General features: G+C 47.0%; 1 long non-coding RNA gene across 1 annotated transcript in view; it reads right to left on the minus strand.

Annotated features, from left to right (window-relative positions):
- LOC101701297 (uncharacterized) overlaps positions 1-19,339 on the minus strand; it is a 37,351-nt gene extending 18,012 nt beyond the window's left edge. Inside the window, exons 1-2 of the long non-coding RNA XR_001184109.3 lie at positions 19,133-19,339; positions 10,636-10,692 (exon numbers count right to left, since the gene is read on the minus strand). This is a non-coding gene — a long non-coding RNA (uncharacterized LOC101701297). The remainder of the gene's footprint in view (positions 1-10,635; positions 10,693-19,132) is intronic.
- Positions 19,340-19,549: the final 210 nt, after the last annotated feature.

Genomic DNA, 19,549 nt, shown 5'->3' on the forward strand with positions numbered 1-19,549 from the left:
AATGGAAGGTCCTGAGTTCAATCCCAGGTACCAAAAAAAAAAAAAAGTCACTAGAATTCTGCATACAAGTTGTGTGATCCCATGCTATACAGTCTTTCAGGGTTTCATTTCTGCAGAATTACAACACAGATGATAACAGCTTTCTGGGAGGGGGGTTGTTGCAAAGATTGAATGCATTAATATATACAGGGTATGGCTGTTTACCAAGTGAACAGCAAAGGACTCATGTAGTACATGTGAACTGCTCTTATTCACCTCTATGGTTGCATTGTAAACCTTGTCTAGGCTGCAGGTCTGATTGTTCTCTGTCTCCTCCATCAGGACTCACTAGGCTTTGAGACCTCAGGTTCCCCACCTGCTGAGGAAGGGATTTGGGCTTCCATCTCTGGGCTAGAGCGAAGATAGACAAAGTGGACATAAACAGGAATGTACCCAGTGGTGCTCAGAATAGGGGCCCAGGTCCTGTCGCCCCCAACTGTTGGCACAGCTCCCCAGAAGGATTTCCACTTCTAATGTTGCTCCTGTCATCCATGATTTATTGCTGGTCACGTCTGTTCTTTGCAAGTCCTTCTGTCCCAGCTTCATGACAGATGCGTCTTTCATCACAATCCTCAATCTGAGCAATCTTGGAGCTGGATTGTTTAACTTCATGGTCGCTTGTCCCCAAACTGATCAATGGACTTTACAGGCTGTCCTTTTCTGTATATGTGCTGCTGAAGTGAGCATGTGGCTGTCCTTTTTCAGGACAAGGACCTTAGACCAACTGGTTCTGGCACAGAATTCAAGAAGGGTGAAGAGCATGTGTCCATTTTTCAATAAGCATGTCTACACACAAGAAGGAGGGAGCCATCTACAGAGGGCGGTGGCAGCCCCCACCATCCCCAGAAACCCCAGGGAGAGATCCAGCCTGGGCAGATGTCAACCGGAAGTGTGTGAGCTTGTGGCTCCGTGAAGCCCACCCCCTTCCTGATGCTCAAATCCCAAATGAGCAACCACAGAATTTCTGTGTCTGAATCCTTCTAGGGATGGTGCTGTGGTTTCAATGTGTCTCCCAAAACTTCCTACATTGGAAACGGAATCTCTACCTTCCTATGTTGATGATATTTGGAGGAGGGGCCTTTGAGAGGTAGTTAGGGTTAGAAGAGACTGCGAGAGTGGTGCCCTCAAGATGGCCTTAGTGGCTTTGAAGAAGAGAAAGAGAGACCCAAGGTAATACACTTGCTGTCTCCCCATATGTGCCTCATTATGAGGTGGCAGGCATAGCACCTCGCTATTAGACTTCCCAGCCTCTGAATGGTGAGAAGCGAGTTTATTTTCTTTAGAAATTACCCAGTCTGTGGTTTTCCATTATAGCACCAGGCAATGGACTGAGACAGAATAGTCACTTCCTCTTAACACAGCCTGTTTGACTTATTCTTGATTCATTTTGTCCACTGATTTTTTGAGGCATAACTTACACAGGGTAAAATGTGCAACTCTCCTAAATATACTGCTCAATACACTTTCACACCGGCACCTGCCTGTGCACCCACATCCAAGGCCAAGACAGAGAACATCTCTGTCATCTTCTTCCCTTGCCTAGGGAATCCTCCTCCCCAGGCTGGCACTTGGCTTTGTCTGCCCTGAGACTCATGGAGGTGGGATCACACAGTAGTCACATGTCTGTGTCTGCTGATCCAGTCCATTCTGAGCCCCTTGCTCATCAGCATCCTAAGCCCCTGCTGGCTGGTGAGCTCTGCCCATCTCCTTAGCTCTTCCACAGAGGGCTTTTATGGGGTCACCTCCCCTTGCCCCCTGCTTCTTCTGATCCTTGCTCGTTTTGTAGTAAGACTATGGCCACAGTCCTGGTGCTGTGCTGTGAGCAAGGAGCATGCACGTATAGGAAGCTGATGACAACAGTCATGTCCTGATGCTCACCTTCTGGCTGGCCTGGGCACCTGGTCCTACCCACAGGTTCGGGACTGTCTAGGGGTCCTCTGCATAAATGCACCCAGAAAGGGAAGAAAGGACAGTTTTGTCTAGGGACTGAACTTTGGGTTCAGTGGTTTTAGAAAATATGAAGACTCAAAGAGATCTGTACTTTGGGAATCAGTTCAGCGTGGTGTCCTGGAGTAGCAGGGCAGGGAAGCATTGGGATAATTATTGTGCTGCAGTCCACAGATGACTGTGGCCAGTTCCCTCCTGTGACAAGGTGAATAAGCCCCACTGCATTCCACAGGACTATGGGGAGCAGCAGGCAAAACACAGCCAGGAGAAAAGGCCTGGCCACAGCAGCTGCTTGGCACAGGTAGGTAAATGTGGGTGTGATTAAGGGCTCAGCTGAGAGGGAGCATATCCTATTTTTCTTTCCTGGTTTGCTTGGAACACTCCTGCTTTACCTCCTTATATTCTTTGCCTGTAAACACATTGCCTTTCCCTTCCCCTGTGCTGCCCTGGGTACTACCTCCCCAGGTACTTCCTCTCTCATTTGCAGCTTCAGTTTCTGTGGTTTCAGTCACCTGTGCTCAACTGTGAGCACACAGTTGAGCACTGTGTCTGAAAATATTAAAAGGAAAATTCCAGAAATAAACAATGTATGAATTTTACATTGCATGATGCTGAGTATCACAATGTACTCTTGAGCACCCAATTCCATCCACCCAAGACATGAATCATCCCTCAGCCCATTGTATCCATGCTGTATATGCTACCCTCTCATTAGCCACTTAGTGACTGTACCTTAGTTATCAGAGCCACTGACAGTTTAGTGCTGTGGTCAAGTAGCCTTTACTTAGAAGGACAACATTGTCACAACGCTGTATCACCTCATTGTATAGGCACTGTACCATCTCACGTCATCACAAGAAGTACAGTGCAATAAAATATTTGAGAAAGAGGAGAGACCACAGTCATATAACTTGTATTACAGTATGCTGCTGTATTTGTTTTATTCTATTACTAGTTATTGTTGTGGAAATGAAGTCAGGTGACATTCCAATTTAAAGCTACAGAAATTTGTGTCTAATTTATAAATTAAACTTCATCATAAGGATGTCTGTATAGGGACAATATAATCTATGTAGGGTTTGGTACTATTAGTGGTTTCACGCAAACCTTGTGGGTCTTGAAACATGTCCTCCTCAGATATGAGGGAGTGTGACTGTACTCTGTCCTCCTTGCTTTGTGCCCTCCTAACTCACTGCTCCTTCTCAGGGAATCCTCCTCAAGGCCTTGCCCTGCTCTGACCTACACAGCCCCACCTCTTCGTACTAGTATGGGGCTGTCCCAGGAGATCATGTGTGTGCTGGAGTTTGGCAACCTTTGTGCTCTAGCTTTGTTGCTATCAGCCATCCTGGGATGCTCAGGACCATGGTCTTATGCAGATGTGATTTAGATTTCTCCAGATATTAACAAACTGAGGCCAGAGGCTGAACATCTGCCCCAGACTCCTGAGACAGTCTGCCTTCAGCTTCCCTTAGGCCCTCAAGCCTGCTGTCTTTGGCTGCTCTACATTGAGTTCCTCTACATTTGCTTTTTCTCACCCTTTTGTTCTCTGAGGATCTGGGCTAAGCCTCACTTGGAACTCTGCACTTATTTTTGACCAGATTAAACACTCAAATATTAGCTTTATTCACGGAAAATGAAAAGAACAGATATATCAAGCAAGATGTTCTTACACGTCAATTATTTGTGGCTAGGCCTAGCCTTGGGTACGGGGAGTAGGACCCATCCATTTGGTCCAAGGGCTGTTTGCCGAGAAGGTGAAGGTCAGAAGAAGAGCATGGAGGCTGAGGGGTTAATTTTCCTCATCAGTCCCCTTTTTGCCTCCTGTGCACCAAACACCCTTGAAACATCCCCTGCAAATTATTGGAGCTTTAAATCGAAATGTCACCCGGCTCTTCATTTCCACTTACGGAGCTTGCCCCCTCGGGATGGATTGTGCTGCTTTTACAGTGGGTGACATCCTTCCCCATAACTCTTCAGTGGATGACTTAATCTGTGGAACATCTGCTGGCCAATGGCAGGCTCAGGGATAATAAGGGCTTGGATCTTACCCTCACATTATGTCATTTGGTTCCCAGAGTCTGAACCTCAGAGTCAAAACACAACCAAAGCAAAGGGTAAATATTTCTCTGGGTTCAGGGTAACCTCAAGGTTCCTGGTGATTGGATACAACCCAAAGCCCAGAAGCCTTGCTGGCACTGACATGTTATCTGAAGCTGACAACCAAGTGCATTTCTGCAAGAGAGCCAGGGTGGTGCATCTATGTCCAGTGCAGGGGACCTGTTCCTATTTCCCTTGTGGATTCATGCTGTGTTCCTCAGTCAGGTCTTTGCAAGGCAGCCAACTTAGATCCACAGCTTTCTGCATTGGCTAAGACAGTGTGCTTGACTCCCAGGTCCCAGCACAACTGGGTGAACAAACTGCATGGAACCACCTGACTAGTTCATAATTTAATACCTGCCCACTACATCTTTACAGTTCTAGATTAGATATGGTACTATTTTTTTGACTTAAAAAAGAGATATACATCCCCAACTAGGAGGAAAACTGTCAAAGTTTATTTCACAACCTCCTTTGAAAGACTTGGAGATGCCCTTCAAGTGACAGAGAAGTAATTCACAAGTGTTCCCCTTAAACTAGTTTCCAAAAATAGTGGGGCTATCTCACTGTCAAGGTTGCCTTTCTGGATATGGTTCTCCTACAAGGATACAGGGACTCTGGGTGTGCCTATTCCCTCAGCTCTCTGGGGACCCAGGGAGGTAGCCTTGCTTCCATGAACACTAATAGCATTGAGTGTTCCAGGTAAAGTGTGACTTTTGATCTCCCTTGTAGTCCTCTTTGTAAATAGATCTTGAGGACGTCCCCTGAGCCCAGCCAGTACCTGCTCACCCTGAACTGAGGCCAGGCTGTGACCCTCAGCCAACGTTCCTGGGGCTCACTGCATGGAGCCATGGAGTGGAAGGGTGGCAGCCATTCAAACTCCACCTTCCTGCCTACACCTCCTTAACCTGTCCCTTTTAGGACCCTATCTCCCGTATAGTAGAGGGTACCAGGCAGGGAGCCACCAAGCCTTTAAGCAGCCCTGATGTCTCTCCTCTGTCCCCATGGGAGCTGAGTCTGGGTGAGTTGGGCACTAGTCAGCTCCTCTGCTTCCCAGCAGGACCTGGTCTGTTTTTCTCCACTCCTCACACTTTGGGCCAATGCAGTCCTCTTGGAACACTTGCTGCCATCAGAAAATCCCACCCAACCTCCCCAGTGTAGAAAGGGCAAGCTGTGCTCTGATTAACTGAGGAGCAGATGTACTTAAAGCTATTGGCCTGCCAAGAGCGCATACATTTCCAGTTCCTGGCTTTGGAACTATTCTCTACTATGTTGCCCACCAGGAGGTGTCTAAGGGCCAAGTTTCTTCAGAATCATTTCTCCCTAACTGGCAACCCTCCTGAGAGTCTAAAAAAATCAAGAAGGAGCAATGTGCAATGGAGCAGAGGAGCCTAGGTGGGTGCAGCAGGGGAGATCGGGTACCCAGATAGATGTGGGGCTCAAGAACCACCCAGTCTCTTGTGTCCTCAGAGCTTCACAATACCAGCCAAGCAAGCCTGGGATATAAGGCTGGGTGGATGAAGAAGAGTGACTTACTTCCGTGTGATGTCACCAGACGGCATTAAATCTGAGCTGAGAGTGGTTTTGATGGTCACCTCTAACTTCTGAAATGAGGAGGAACAGCCACCAGTGGGAGGAGGAGTCATAGTGCACCTATTTTATGCGAAGCATCTCACTTGCCTTGGTCACATTTAATGTGCAACATGCTCTGGGATGGGAAATGCCACTACTCCCCTGTTGCCCAAATTCACAAGGGAGTGGGAGGGCAGACAGGGATGCAGGTCTGAGCATGAGTCCCAGACCTCCCGCTCTTCGTGCCATCTAGCCCTGCCTCTGCCCAAAGCACAGACAGAGTACTTCCCTGGTCCAAAGTTACCTCCAGAGGGAGGTCAGGCCAAGCTGACCCCTGTCCCAGACTTTTTGGGTCAGCTTGAACTGTAAATATTTTCTCTCTGGTTTTGCAACTCTCTGGCAGTTGGCTGCTGTGGCTGCACATTGGCGATAAGACTGAGTCTCGGAGCCGCCCACCTCACCCCAGGTTGCCATGGGCAATTTCTGAATGACTCCAGGTTGCCAATAGCAGTTACTCCAAGAGCTACATTCCAAGGGCATGCTGTAAATAGGGCCACAGTTCATTTTTCCATGATCTCAGAAAAACTAGAGGAGCCAGAGGCCAATCAGGCCCTGAGATGAAGTGAAGGCAGCCCTCAAGCCCCACCCTGCCCTGAGTGGCTCCCGGAGAGTTGGGCAGTGGTGAGTCCCATGTAAAAGGCCACCAGCAGCAGACTTAGCCCTCGGGAATCCCATTGCCTTCCAGAGACAGTGCCAGGAAAAGAAGGGTTCAGACATGACCTGGAAGAGGTTGGGGGCAAGAGGCAGGGGACCCCTCAGACAGCACCTCATCCCCACTTGTGGCCTCCTCTGACTGCTCTATCCAGAGGAGAGGCAAACGGAACCACATTCCCGAAATATGGTGATGTCCCCAAAGAGAGACCCCACAGGTCCCACACAGGGCTGTGGTCTCTCCAGGGAGCATGCATCCAGCAGGTGGACCATTGTGCCAGCCCTGAAGGGAGCCAAGGACTGTCCTTGAGGCCAGGGCCAGCTGGGTAAGAGCAAACAGATTGTTTTGGAACATTGTCTGGCACGTCCCCTTCAGCCAGCACGCAGGGCCCTGTATTTGTGGAGTCCTCTGCCTTATTTGTTGATCAGCACTTACCACATCCTTGAGAAACAGGTCAACACAGGTGGCCCTGTTACCCACAGGACCCATGTTTGGAAATCTGACCCGAACAAGGGCAGCTGGGATTCCTGGGCCACAGCCAAGGCCTCCCACTCCAGGCCTCTGCTACCCCTCACCATATGACACTCCTGTCCTTTTCCATCCTAAGATCCTGCTCTCCTTCCAACGCCCAGCTGCAAGTGCCTTTTCCTCCATGAGCTGCCTCTCTTTCCCTTCCAGATTTTCTACATCTGAACTTTTCAAACGTCTCCCAAGTTAAAGAGCAGAGCATAATGCTCCACCACATGTCACCAGAATCTGCAGCCACTGAGATTTTACCACAGTGGAGTCACTCTCCTCTCTCTTTTTTCTCTCTCTTTGTTTTCCTGAATTATTGGAAACTATCATGTCATTTGTATATTCTAGATTTTTTGTCTGTAAAATATAGGGGCATTTTCAAACAGAATTATATTATAGTTATTCTTTGATATTATTTATACTCAGTTCATATCAAAATTTCTCCAGCAATGTCAATAGTTTTTCTAATGGTCAAGTTTTGGGGATCAAGTCCACAGTCAGGTTTGACCGTGTCTGAAGGTGTGGACTCACTTGCTCTATGGAACTTTCTGTGTGTGGCTTCTGCCTCCTCTTTTAGTTATGCCCTTCCTCTGCCCTTATCACGGGTGCCCTCCTAGTGCCCTCTGTAGAGCTGGCCTTGCTGTCTCTCTGGAGTGGAGCCTGGCAGAGCACCATGCCTCAGCAGCTTCCCAAGGGAGTGTAGAAACATCACTGGCTTGGAGGGACTGTGGAGTGCATTTGGTCTCTGCCACTTAAAACTTGAGATTATGAAGTGCCCAGCCCCATGACTGGGAGTCGCCGTCCAGTCAGAGGGCTCTGTACACAGAGCAGAGTGCAGGCCAGATGACCCTAAGATTCGCTGTGATTCTGCAGTCCTGGTACCCAGACCCTGGCCGATGCCAGACATCGACCTTGCCCTCCTCCTTTGTACTGTGAAGTATGGATATTCTTGTGGTTAAATTCCACAAGCTGGCATGGTCAGAGGGGAAACTAGGGCATAGTTTCTTGCTAATACCTTTTATACCCTGGCCGGGGGCAGGAAGTCTGCCCTCTCCTTCTTGAATGTGATATGTCACCTGGTGAGGCTGTGGAGCTTGGCCAGATACGCCAGGGTGGGGCAGCTCCCACCCTTTGTCCTGCCTTCTGATCAGCTCTCTCATCTCATAATCTCCGGGCTTGTTTATTTCTATAGCCATGTCTCTATGCTATATTGTGAACAAATGAGAAAATATGACTGGGATTATGGAATTCAGCTTTATGATTTATTTGTTTAACAAACTTTTTGAGTGGCTACCATGTGTCAGGCCCTGCCTAAATTTTAGGGTCCAAAGATGGCCAAGACCCTCCTTGCTGGCAAGATCATTGATATAAAAAGAGACAGACCATAGATACCATGGGGAAAGGAAGTCCAGGGCTACGGGAGACAGAACAGCTGTTTCATGTTTCCGGGGGCCAGAGAGCTTCCTAGAGGAGGTGGTTTCTAAACAGAGTTTTGAAGGATACGTAAGAGTTTTCTTGGAGAAGAGGGAGGGGGAAAAAGGAACAACATTGCAGATACTTTCCCAGGTGAGGCCTTAGCATATGGAAAGGAAGTTTCATTCATTTACCCTGGTTTTCAGAGACACATGTGATATGATTCACAACTGACACGTGGCCGTTATAAAACATAGGCCCCAGGGAGGTGAAATGATTTGTTCAAGAGGAGGAAAAGAAGTTAGAATGATTGTCACAGACTCTCTGGGAAGCCACTCAGCATCCTGGCCTTATTCCAGGCCCAGGTAACAACTTCCCTCCCCACTAGATAACAAAAATCTCTCATCTGTATTGGTCAAAGAGCTGGACCTGGAGGGTTCAGGCTGGGCTTTGTTCCTGTGTTGGGAAAGGAAGGAAGATCCACAGGAGTGGAAGCAGTAGCATCCAAGGCCTTCACAGTCTCCCCACCATCCCCTGGACTAGAAACCCGGAGCCAAAGCAACCCCACCTCTAGGGATAGGAACTTTCTCTTCTCAAAGCAAATGCAGACAGTGTGATGTTGGCTGACAGACAAATAGAAATACCAGTCTGTGTGATTAGCCCAGATTTTACAAGGGTGGGAATCAATATTTTGGCTCAGGAGCAAAGTCTTGAACTCCACTCTTCTTCTGTACCTTGACTGTATTTCACAAAGGGCAGTAGTCCAAGATGGAACCCTCCCTCATAAATGAGCTAATCTTGGTGTCTTCCTTCTAGGACAGTTGGCAGGATTTGAGGGGTTCTGTCCAAGTAAAATGCCCAGAGCAGGACTTGGTACCTGCAGCTCCCTGAAAAGGCTAACTGCTGTCACAGGGATATTTGCTTAAAACCAAGGTGACCCTCCATCTTGCTTGTCTGCTTTGAGGAGAGGACAGTGTGGTGGCATCGGCAGGGAAGCAGGTAGCATGTAAGGGAGGATGGACAGCCCAGGGGCCCAAGAGGTCAGTGAGGCCCAGCAGAAGCCAACAAAAGCAGGGTTGCAAGGCAGGATGGGACCTGGGGCAACCAGTGGAGGAGCTGGTGCCCGGTGGGTGTGAAGCCCACCCTGGTGGTGAGTTGCACACTGGAGAGGGAGGGGAGGTGTGGGCAGAATGGCTCCCGAGGGCATGGCCAGAGATTAGGCCAGCCTGCCCCAACAGCCCCTGGCTAGAGGTGCACTCAAGGGATTCCCTTCAGCCGCCAGTCTCACTTTCCCCATCTTTAACTGCAGATAATGCTTTCTCCCCTACAGGACAATATGCAGCTTTAAAGGAACAAAGCCTGTGATAGTGCACAGCAGAGGTGGGGACATGTTTCTACCTGGTCCCTAAGCTCTGCTGGCTTCACCTATACGATGGAGATAAACACAATCTCCTCTCCTCCAGGGAGTCAAAGATAGCACAGGACATAAAAAGGCTCCCGGCACCTAATAGAGCAACTGAGTCTGCAGCAGAGTGGGTGCCCCTGAAAGCCAGGAACCCAGGGCAGAGCGGCTGCCAGAACACTTTGCTGGATACTACAGGTAGGTGGGGACAGCTGCCCATGGAGAATGGCAGGTGCTACATAGCTCTGAATTGTGGGTCCAGCATCCTGCCAGGACCAAGCAAGTGCACCACGTGACAGAGCCCAATTTCACCTTGAGGCCAGTGCAAAGTCAAAGCCTGCAAGTCCTCTGTGCACGCCCTTCACCTTCTCTCTGGCTCCAAAGCCCTCTACACAGAGACTCCGCCACTATGGGACTCAGAGGCAGACGTCTCTCCTCTGGGTGACATTGACACATAGATCTGAGCCACACTTAGCATCCCCGGGGGCCCTCTCAGCCTCGGACAAAACAGCCTTTGGAGGGACAAGATAATGGTGATATACGTGGGGCCCGCCAGCCAGTTAGGCATGTGGCTTTAATGACTATCTTGGAGGTGACATTCCATTAGGGGTGATTGAACTTAATTTTAATGGCAGGATGACTTAATGTTTCATCACCCTCTCCCAGGCCTGAAGGTCAGTAGGAAAACTTTCTTTTCTCCAGGAATTATGCTACTAAATCCCCATAAAACTGTGCCATCTTTGGTTAATGCTAAAATCCTGAGGTGCTCTCCTACATAAACAGGTCCGTGTGTCAACATGGGTAGTGTCCCAGCTCAACCTCTGGTTGAACATAGATTCTACCACTCCCTAGTTTTATGGACTTGTGCAACTTATTTAACCTCTCTATACCTCAGTTTCCTTATCTATGAAGTTAGGTAAAAACAGTGTGTACTTACCTAAGATTGCTGTGAGAATCACATGACTTGAAGTATGCAAAATGCTTCAGATGGTCCCTGAAACCAGGAAGAGCAATGGAAATGTCAGTTGCTAGTTGAAATTGTCAGTTATTAGTGGCCTAGAAAAAGAATCACCTAAGTAGTCATACACAAAAGGTGTTCAAGAGCATGATTGATCTGATAGCAAGGTTACAGCAAGGGTAGCAGGGAGGAGTAGAGGGAAGAAGATGTGGAAAGCACACTGAGGTCCACTGCAGAGGCCGGAGCACATGGGTTCAGATGGTGCTGTGCATGACATCCCACCAAATGGCATTCCATTTATCTCACAAGGAGAGGGCGATAAGAAAGAAGCATTTCTTGAGGATCTTTGTTGACAGTGGGAATGGAAGGAAATAAATATATATATATGAAAGCCATTATGAAGGATCCTACAAGCCTCACTGCTAATTGGCCAAGAGGCTGAGTGAGAAGGGGAGTCTAGGGTGACTTTGAGGTGCAGTGAGGTGACTAGCCAAAGGAAGTGTCATCATTGGCACAGGGAAGCCAGAAGAGGAGCTGGTCAGGGGGAAGAAGCCACCTTGGTTTAGCCACATTGCCCTGGGGCTTGCAGCTAAGGGTTAAGGCCCAGCCACCAGGGCTGAGTGGGCCTAGGGAGAACTTGGGATCCCCTGGAGTGATGGAGAGGGGGCCTCAGTCCCTGGGAGTGAGCAGGGTGAGAGGGAAGCATGGGCAGTGGAGGACAGACACCAAGAACACTCACAGAGCCAGAAGCTGACAGCAGAAAGACTCCCAGGAAAGCAGCAGTAGGCTGGGCAGAAAACAGCTCCCGTGGAAGCAGTGAGCTAGGTGTCCATGGTTGGCTCTAGACTGACTTTCTCTTGTTGCTTCCAGATGTGACTAGGTCTGAGTGGTGACCATGAGCTGTGGTACCTCTCACAGTTCAGTGGAGGATAGAAGGTTCCAATGACATTGGACTCTGGATCCAAGTCCTACCTGTGTCACCTCTGAAGCCCGTATCCTCCTGTCCAGGAAGATAAGTTTCCTGAGAGCACTTAGGGTACCCCTTGATGGCCTCTGACTCAGGAGCTCTTTACTGTGCTGCCTGGCTCTCTGCTCTGCTGCTAGGACCCTTGGCTTTGATGCGACCTTGACATTAGCTGAGGTCACTCCAAGATCTCCCTTCCTGTCTTCTTGGTGTTGACTCATCCCATCCACCATGCATAACAGCTCATCCCTGGCCACCAAAGGCAATGGCTCAATTCTTATACTTCCTTCAGAATCACCACCCCCAGTATCACTCCTTCTGTTCCTTTCAATGTTCTCTGGGCCCCAGGAGCTAGCACAAAGATCCAGGGGTTGTATTGAAAGACAATATGTTGTTTAGCACTCAGCATTGCAGCCTTGATGGTCTGTTCCCTCTGACAGTTGGTCACTGTCTCTATATTAAGCTCAACACTTCAACAGGCCCTGAGCAGAGGGTAAGAGTGAGGACAGGTTGGAGGTGGCCTTTGTCCCTTTGTTGTGTCACCTTTTCTATACCTGGAGAGAGTATTGATGCCATTATTCCAGAGTGAGTCAGGAGTCTTTACCCTTCTGCTGAACAGGGCTCTGTGTTCCTTGACACATACTTGTAGTCACACAAGTAAAGCCACAGATATGGAAGCAGAGATGTGTGGAAAGCCATGAGTTTGGAGAAAGCAACTTCTGCTGTGACTCAGGACCTCCTTGTGATCAAACCAACCACAGATGTCAGGGACCCTCTGAGATGGCCCCCAGGGGTCTGTCCTGCCTTTGTACTGTCCCTCCTCTCACTCAGTAGGCCTGACCCTTGTGACCTGTAGGACATCATGGGAATGATTATGTGTGACCTCTAAGACAGACATGGTGGATTCCACCTTGCTTTTTTGGATCACTCTTGGGGAATCTAGTTGCCACCTTGGAAGGACACTCAAGCAGCTGCATGACCAGGACATGTAATGAGGACTTAAGGTCCCCTGCCAACAGCCAGCATTAACTTTCCAGCCATGTGACCATGGTGCCATCTTGGATGACTTTAGCCTTAACTGCCCTCCCAACCACAGTCTTATGGGAGATTCTGAGCCAGAACCACCCAGCAAAATTGCTCCTGGACCCTGACCCACAGAGCCACTCTTGAGGCTGATTTATTACACAGCAACAGATAGCTGAGACATCATGGCAGGTACACAGGGACTCCTGACTTAGCCTGAGTTCCCTAACGGTTCTCACTTCTGACCTATGTCCCATCCATTGCTTCTCCCTGAGAAGCTTCTGTTGTGCAGCAGGCTGCCCTAAGGCACTCAGTGCCCGGCATTCCTGCAGTCTGGATCACAGCAGGAACCTGGGTATTCTTTCCCCGGCTGTGAAGTTAACTTTACTTGGAGCAGTGTGGGCCTCAGACTGTGGGCCTATGGTGATTGGCAGAGTCAGGCAGCAGATTGGTAGGAGGTCATGTGTTGGCACATGGCTTCTGGGCTCTGATAGGCAACTGCTTCTCACATGTTCATCCTCTGGGGCACCCCTCCCAGCACAATGCACTCAGCTCTGAGAGTCCCTCTCAAGTAAATACCCTCATGGTCACAAGGAGATAAGAGTTCCAGGATTTGAAACCAGGGAAGATGGTGCCAATGTATACTGTGCTCTAGGACCAGCAAAGCCCACCTATGCTCCAAGAGCTGCTGGGAGATGTAGCAAATCCCATCATTTCAGGCACTACATAGATGCTAGTGGGAGAAATAGAGGACTGAAGGGACAGCGGTCTTGCACCTTCTGTTCCTCATAGAGGAACACAGGGCAGGCAGGGGTGAGCTGTGTCCTGGAGCTCACACTTTCACAGGACACTGACATGGGCTATCCTGTGAATGGGGAGCCTGGTAGGCCTTAGGGCTTGGGAGGAGGAAGTGAAGAGCTGGGGTAGTGGCTCTGCAAGGGGATCTCACAGACGTCCCATGACTTCAAGTCATCAGCTTGGTCCAGAGGGGATCCAGCTTGCCCTGGAGAACAAGGTGCTGAATGGGTAAGTGAACCTTGGGGAGATCTCTGCCTGAAAGAGGGTCCCATGGACTTCCGGGACAACTCATGGTACTTGGGAATGGATGAGCTGCCTATTACAGGAGCTACTCCATCCCAGTCACGTGGGATGGGGGAACCAGAAGGTGAGAGGACAGGACAGGTCCTCCTGGACAGGTTTGTTGTTCTGGACCATGGACTCCCCCTCTGAGAGCCCCTATAATGTCCAGTGGACTGAAGGGAATGTCCAATCCTCAGCTGTTCTCTGTGACCTCTTTCTGTGTGGTCTGGAGCACTAGCCTTGGCAGATAAGGGTTCTTTGTCCTTTTAGCATTTTTGAAGAAAGCAGGGAAAAGCATTCCAGGGCCCTGTCACTCCTGGACAGCGTATGTGTCACACCACAGGCCCTAGCATCATTGCTTAGCCACTGAGCTTGTGAGTCCAACTCTAGTCATTTTTTCTTCTCAAGTCCTTAACCATACAGAAATGTGGCCGTTCAGAAGCCAGTGCTGTGGTTCTGGATATGGCAGGATTTTGGACTTTCCCTTGGGCAGATAGGTAGGACAGAGGGCCACAGTGTTGTGTAATCCCCAGGGGAGCAGAGTCAAGCCCAGCCTTCATTGTCTAGAATCCCCTCTCAGGCTGTCAGCATTGATCCCCAGCTCCGCCACTCCCAGCCCCTGTCAGGTCAGTCCTCATGTGGCTCTGCTGATAGCATGAGCTTGGGTTAAGGACATAATCTGTGGCCCCCATTAATAACATCAAATGTATCCTCCCTGGGCCACTGCAAAAGCTTGCAATGGGGGCCTCCACAACCAACTCAGTTTGTTCCCCTGGGAAGAGCTCAGATTGGTGGGAACTGGACATTTGTCCCCTGCCTGCACCCCATGCCACTCAGTGCTGTCCTATGAAGTCAGCAACAGAGGACCTGAAGTCTCCTGAGGCAGCTGCTCCTACAACTTCCACCACGCTGAGCTCTGATCTCAGAAACAGAGGAACCCACAGAGGAGCTGCAAGTACTCAGGCTGTGGGGTCAGGAACTCTGGAGACTCCAGTTGGCTTTTCTCTTTCTGTGTGCAGCAGATGTGCAGTCAGTCTTGCAGCATCTGGGCTGATTCTTGCTCCCCTGCAGAGGGAGGTGAAACAAAGCTGTGACCAGAGACCTTAAGCTGGGACAATAGCTAATGCCAGAATAGAAGGACTGCTCTTCCAGGACCTCCAAGAGAAATGCAGATAATGGAAGGAAGCAGAGAAGCAGTTGCAAATTTTTAAACTGAAGGAGAGCTCAAACACAATAAGGAAGTCAGGTAGGGCTGAACCCAGCTGTAGCACTGAAGGCTGGCAAAGAAATATTCAGAGTCAAGAGTCTTCTCTTCCCTCATTATAGCCCCTACTTCCTGTTGTTGAAGTCTATTTAGTGGCTAGTTTCATTCCAAAGTAGAAATTATCTCTTCTTATTGGAAAAATAGCGATCCCTCTGTTGACCTCATCTTTTACAAATATTCAGGAGAATCTGTCCCTTCATGGAAAGATGCATCTTGTGGACTTCCCTGGCTGCCCTTTCATCCTTCGCCCTGTCCTTTACCTCCAAAGTCAGATTTTGAGCTAGGGAAAAATATCTGGCAACTGTGAAAAATATAGGCTTACCAAGAGCCCAAGGAATTGGTAGGGCAAGACTTTAGTTTGTTTTTCTGAACTGATAAATCATTTTCTTCATTCATAGATCAAAATTAGACAAAAATAGGGCCGGGGATTTAGCTCAGTGGTTCTGCCTCCTGCCTCGCAAGTGCGAGGACCTGAGTTTGATCCCCTGTACCAAAAAAAAAATTAGACAAAAATGTTGCTTCAACTCTGGGTCCCATCAACTTCAACCCAAGTAAACACTTCTGTTAGTGTCTTGGATGTCTTTATCAAATATAAGTAGATGTGTGTGTTTTACTTTTTCTTTCCTCCTTTCACAGAAAAAAAAAATACAATGGCTCTTAGAAGAATGGAAGGATATTCAATCCTACTTATGTTCAAAGAAATGCAAATTAAGACTAAGGAAATAACCAGGTGGTGCTGCTGCTGACCAAAGTTCACATTCTCTGCTAACTGCTTTGGACTTCACTCTCTTCGCTTGACTCTGTATCTTGGACATCTTTCAAATCAGTACAGCACATAAAGAATGTCTCATTCATTTTTACAGCTTTATAGAATCCTATTTATGGACACACAATAAATCTATCTAACTATGTTCTATGGATAGACATTTGATTTCCTTCCAATCTTTACTACTATAAACAGTGCCGCCCAGGACACTTCCTCTATGTGCTGATACGTCTGTAGAATATATTCCAGTAAGTAGAACTGCTGAGTCAAAGGGCAAGCATGTTTATAATTTTGGTAAGGGTTTCCAGATACCCTCAATGCGGGATGCTAGTAATGTATGACAGGCCCTCTTTCTTCAGGGCTTGTCACTTAGGCACTTCATTGTAGTTTTAATTTGCATTTCTCTTATTAAAGGGAGATTGAGCACCATTCCATTCTTTCAAAAGCCACTGGCAGGCTGGGGATTCAGCTCAGTGGTGCTGCCACCTGCCTCGCAAGTGCAAGGTCTCGAGTTCGATCCCCAGTACCAAAAAAAAAGCCACTGGCATTTCCTTTCCTGTGAGCTCACTGGTCACATCCTTTGCCTATCTAAACTAAATTTGTATTGCTGGCTTTGATCTTTTTTCTTAACGATTTTTAGGAGCTCTTTATGTGTGGAAGGTGATTAACTCTCTGTGATAGGAACTGCTTCATATTATTCTTTGTCTTTTGATTTTGTTGATGTTTTCTATGTGTAAGTTTAAGAAAATTTCAGGGTGACATAATATTGTAACCTTTATTTTTTTTAGTATGGATTTTGGATACAAGGAAAGCTTTCCATATTCCAAAGTTCTAAAGGAATTTGCCCATGTTTTCTTCTAGTATGTTTATAGGTAATTTTTTTCAAAAAATATTTTTATCTATGATCCACTTAGAGTTGATCCTGGGGCAAAATATAAGGTGTGGATTGAATTTGACTCTTTGTCAGCTATCTGATACCATCAACTAATAGCATTCCTAGAGCAATTAGGACATCATCTTTATAACATACTGAAATGATTAGGTCTATTAGTGTATTTACTAGTTCATTCTGTTATTTGAGAATGTCTGTCTGTCCGTTATTCAGTACTATGCTATTTTCATTACTGAAACATTATATATTGAATGTGGTATAGATACTTTATACCCCCCATACACACTACTCTTGCTTTTCTTTTCCTTTTTCTATTTTTTCCTGGCTATTGTTTTTAAATTTTTTATTAACATGAATTAATTATATGTATTAATGGGGTTCCATGTGATATTTCAATGCATACACACAACACTTATCAAATCTAGTCTCCCTCATTCCCTTCCTGACCTTTAGTACTGTAATCTCTATTATGCATTTGAAATTCCATTAAAAGAAAAACTTGTGCATAAAAGACAGAACATGCTGCATTGTCTTTTTGGGTTTGATTTATTTCACTTAGCATAATGTCCTCTAGTTCCATCCTTTTTGCTGTAAAAGCCAAGATTTTATTTTTCTTTATGGATAGATAATATTCTACTGTGTATATAAACAACATTTTCTTTATCCATTCATTGATGGGCACCTAGACTAATTCTATATCTTAGGTGTTGTTCATTGTTTCCTGGCTATTCTTGCTTGTTTCATTTTGTATATGTACTTTAAAGTCAGCTTTGTAGGTTTTTTTTAAAAGATTGATATTTATATTGAGATAAAATTAAATTTGTAAAGTAATTTAAGGATATCAACATGGCAGCAAATCTTCCCCTCTCAGAAGGTGGTTCCTCTTCCTACTGGCTCTGCTCTTCCTTCGCATTTTTAAAGATTTTTCTCTTAGATATTCTGGGTGTTCTCATATTAGTTTATTTGAAGATATTTTATTGTTTTGCTTTTGTTTTCTAAAAAGGATACTTTGGGGCCAGGGATTTAGCTCAGTGGTTCCGGCACCTGCCTCGCAAATGCAATGTCCTGAGTTCGATCTCCGGTACCAAAAAAAAAAGGATACTTGAAGGATATATCGCTTTCCTCCTTATAGTCTTTACCTGTTGCTACTTATAGATATCATGTTGTTACCCAGTATGCTAGTTATATATAATGGTATACTATTAAATCTCATTGGTTGTAGGTTTTCCCTGCAGAAATCCTGTAATTTAAATGATATATATGAACCAAGTGTGGCGGTGCACACAAGTAGTCCTAGCACTCTGGGAGGTTGAAGCAGGTGGATTGTTAGCAATCTAGAGAGACTTTGTCTCAAAATAAAAAACAAAAATGGACTGGAGATGTAGCTCAGTATGAAGGTCCCAATATATAAAAAAGAATAAAAATATTACTTAGGAAAGCATCCAAATTGGGCATTTTGGCAATCAGAAAAAGGCAGCCCCAAATAGGCTTCAGGAAAACTGTGATTGGGATGGGATACTTCAGAGCTTGCTGCCTGAGAATTGGGGATCTTTCAGGAGGGTAGAATTTGAGGGACATAATCCAATTTCAGAAGCTCATTTTGCACCAATATTAAAAATTACTTGGAAAAGAACTTGTAAGGTTGTGTGTGACCTACAGTGGAGCTTATGCTCATTGGCCATAGATACTGTAGCCCAGAAAGGGACACTGCAGGGACATTGGCTACCGAGGCCCTGGGTCCTTAACTTTGAGCCCCTCCTGACCATGGACACCCAATGGCTTCCTCTCTGGGAACATGGAGAAAGTAATGGAGATCTGTCATCCATCCATTCCCTTAGAGATGAAAAGGAAAATGGAATCAGAAGGTGACCTGAGAGGGCCAGCAAGGAACAATGGTCACATTCTTCTTGGGTCTGGCATTGATCTACGGCAGAAAAAGCAGATCTGGTGTCAAAATCTCAATACCTTAGGGGATCCACTATAGTGTATTCAACCAAAGACTTGGGGGTTCATCTGAGGCTTGCAGCTCTTTTAGAGAACAAAGTTTAATTTCTTCTCCATCTTCACCCATCACAGCTAAGAGGAAAGAATGGATCTGCTGTCAAGCACCTATGGATTATAGTCAGTGCCATCTGGGCACTATTTATTGAGTAATCAAACCAGACTTTCAGAGTATTCTCTCTGCCTTTATGGATGAAGAAATGAAGAGGGCACTTCACTTGCTCAAGACTAGGAAGCAGGGCAGGGAGGTAGGGCAGGACTTTGAGAAAGCAGCTCTACCTTTACCTGCTTTACCTGTGGGTTTCCCATGCAGTTTTGGATTGAAGAAAGGTTTCCACTTCTGAAGAACCTGTGTCCTCCAGAAAAATCTATTCTTTTAGGCTTTTTACTCCCAGCAGTGGGTATTGCAAGGGCAGTACCACCCCATTCCTGTCCCTCTTCCAACCCTACCACTGCCATGAATCTGGGGGGCCCCCCATGAGATACCTTGTCAGAGGAACCTCCGGGCTGGCAGATAGCAATGGCAATGGTGAAGAAGCTGGGTCAACCTCCCCAGCATTGTCTGGTCCTCTCTGACACACTGTCACAGCCAGCTTCAGACCAGAAGGCACTGCAGGGCACTGAGACAAACAGTGGTGCCTCAGTTCATGAAATTGATTCTTTCCAACTGAGTTGGACAAGAACTGAATCAAATTCAGTGCTTAGGTTCAATGTTGACCTTGTGGCGAAATTTGATTTGGTTCTTGTCCACTTTGGTTTGCTACCAGAATTGTGGAGAATTGAGTTTGTGAACCAAGCTGCCACTGTATAACAAAGAAACCCTTTCATCAGCCAGCCAGTCCCATCCTTCAACATCACAGCAGAAGGATTCTCCAGCCACTGTGCCAGGAACTCAGCAACATT

This window comes from Heterocephalus glaber, unplaced genomic scaffold, assembly GCF_053883595.1.
Source record: "Heterocephalus glaber isolate CG9 unplaced genomic scaffold, H.glaber_assembly_v1.0 deba00001472, whole genome shotgun sequence".
NCBI lineage: Eukaryota > Metazoa > Chordata > Mammalia > Rodentia > Bathyergidae > Heterocephalus > Heterocephalus glaber.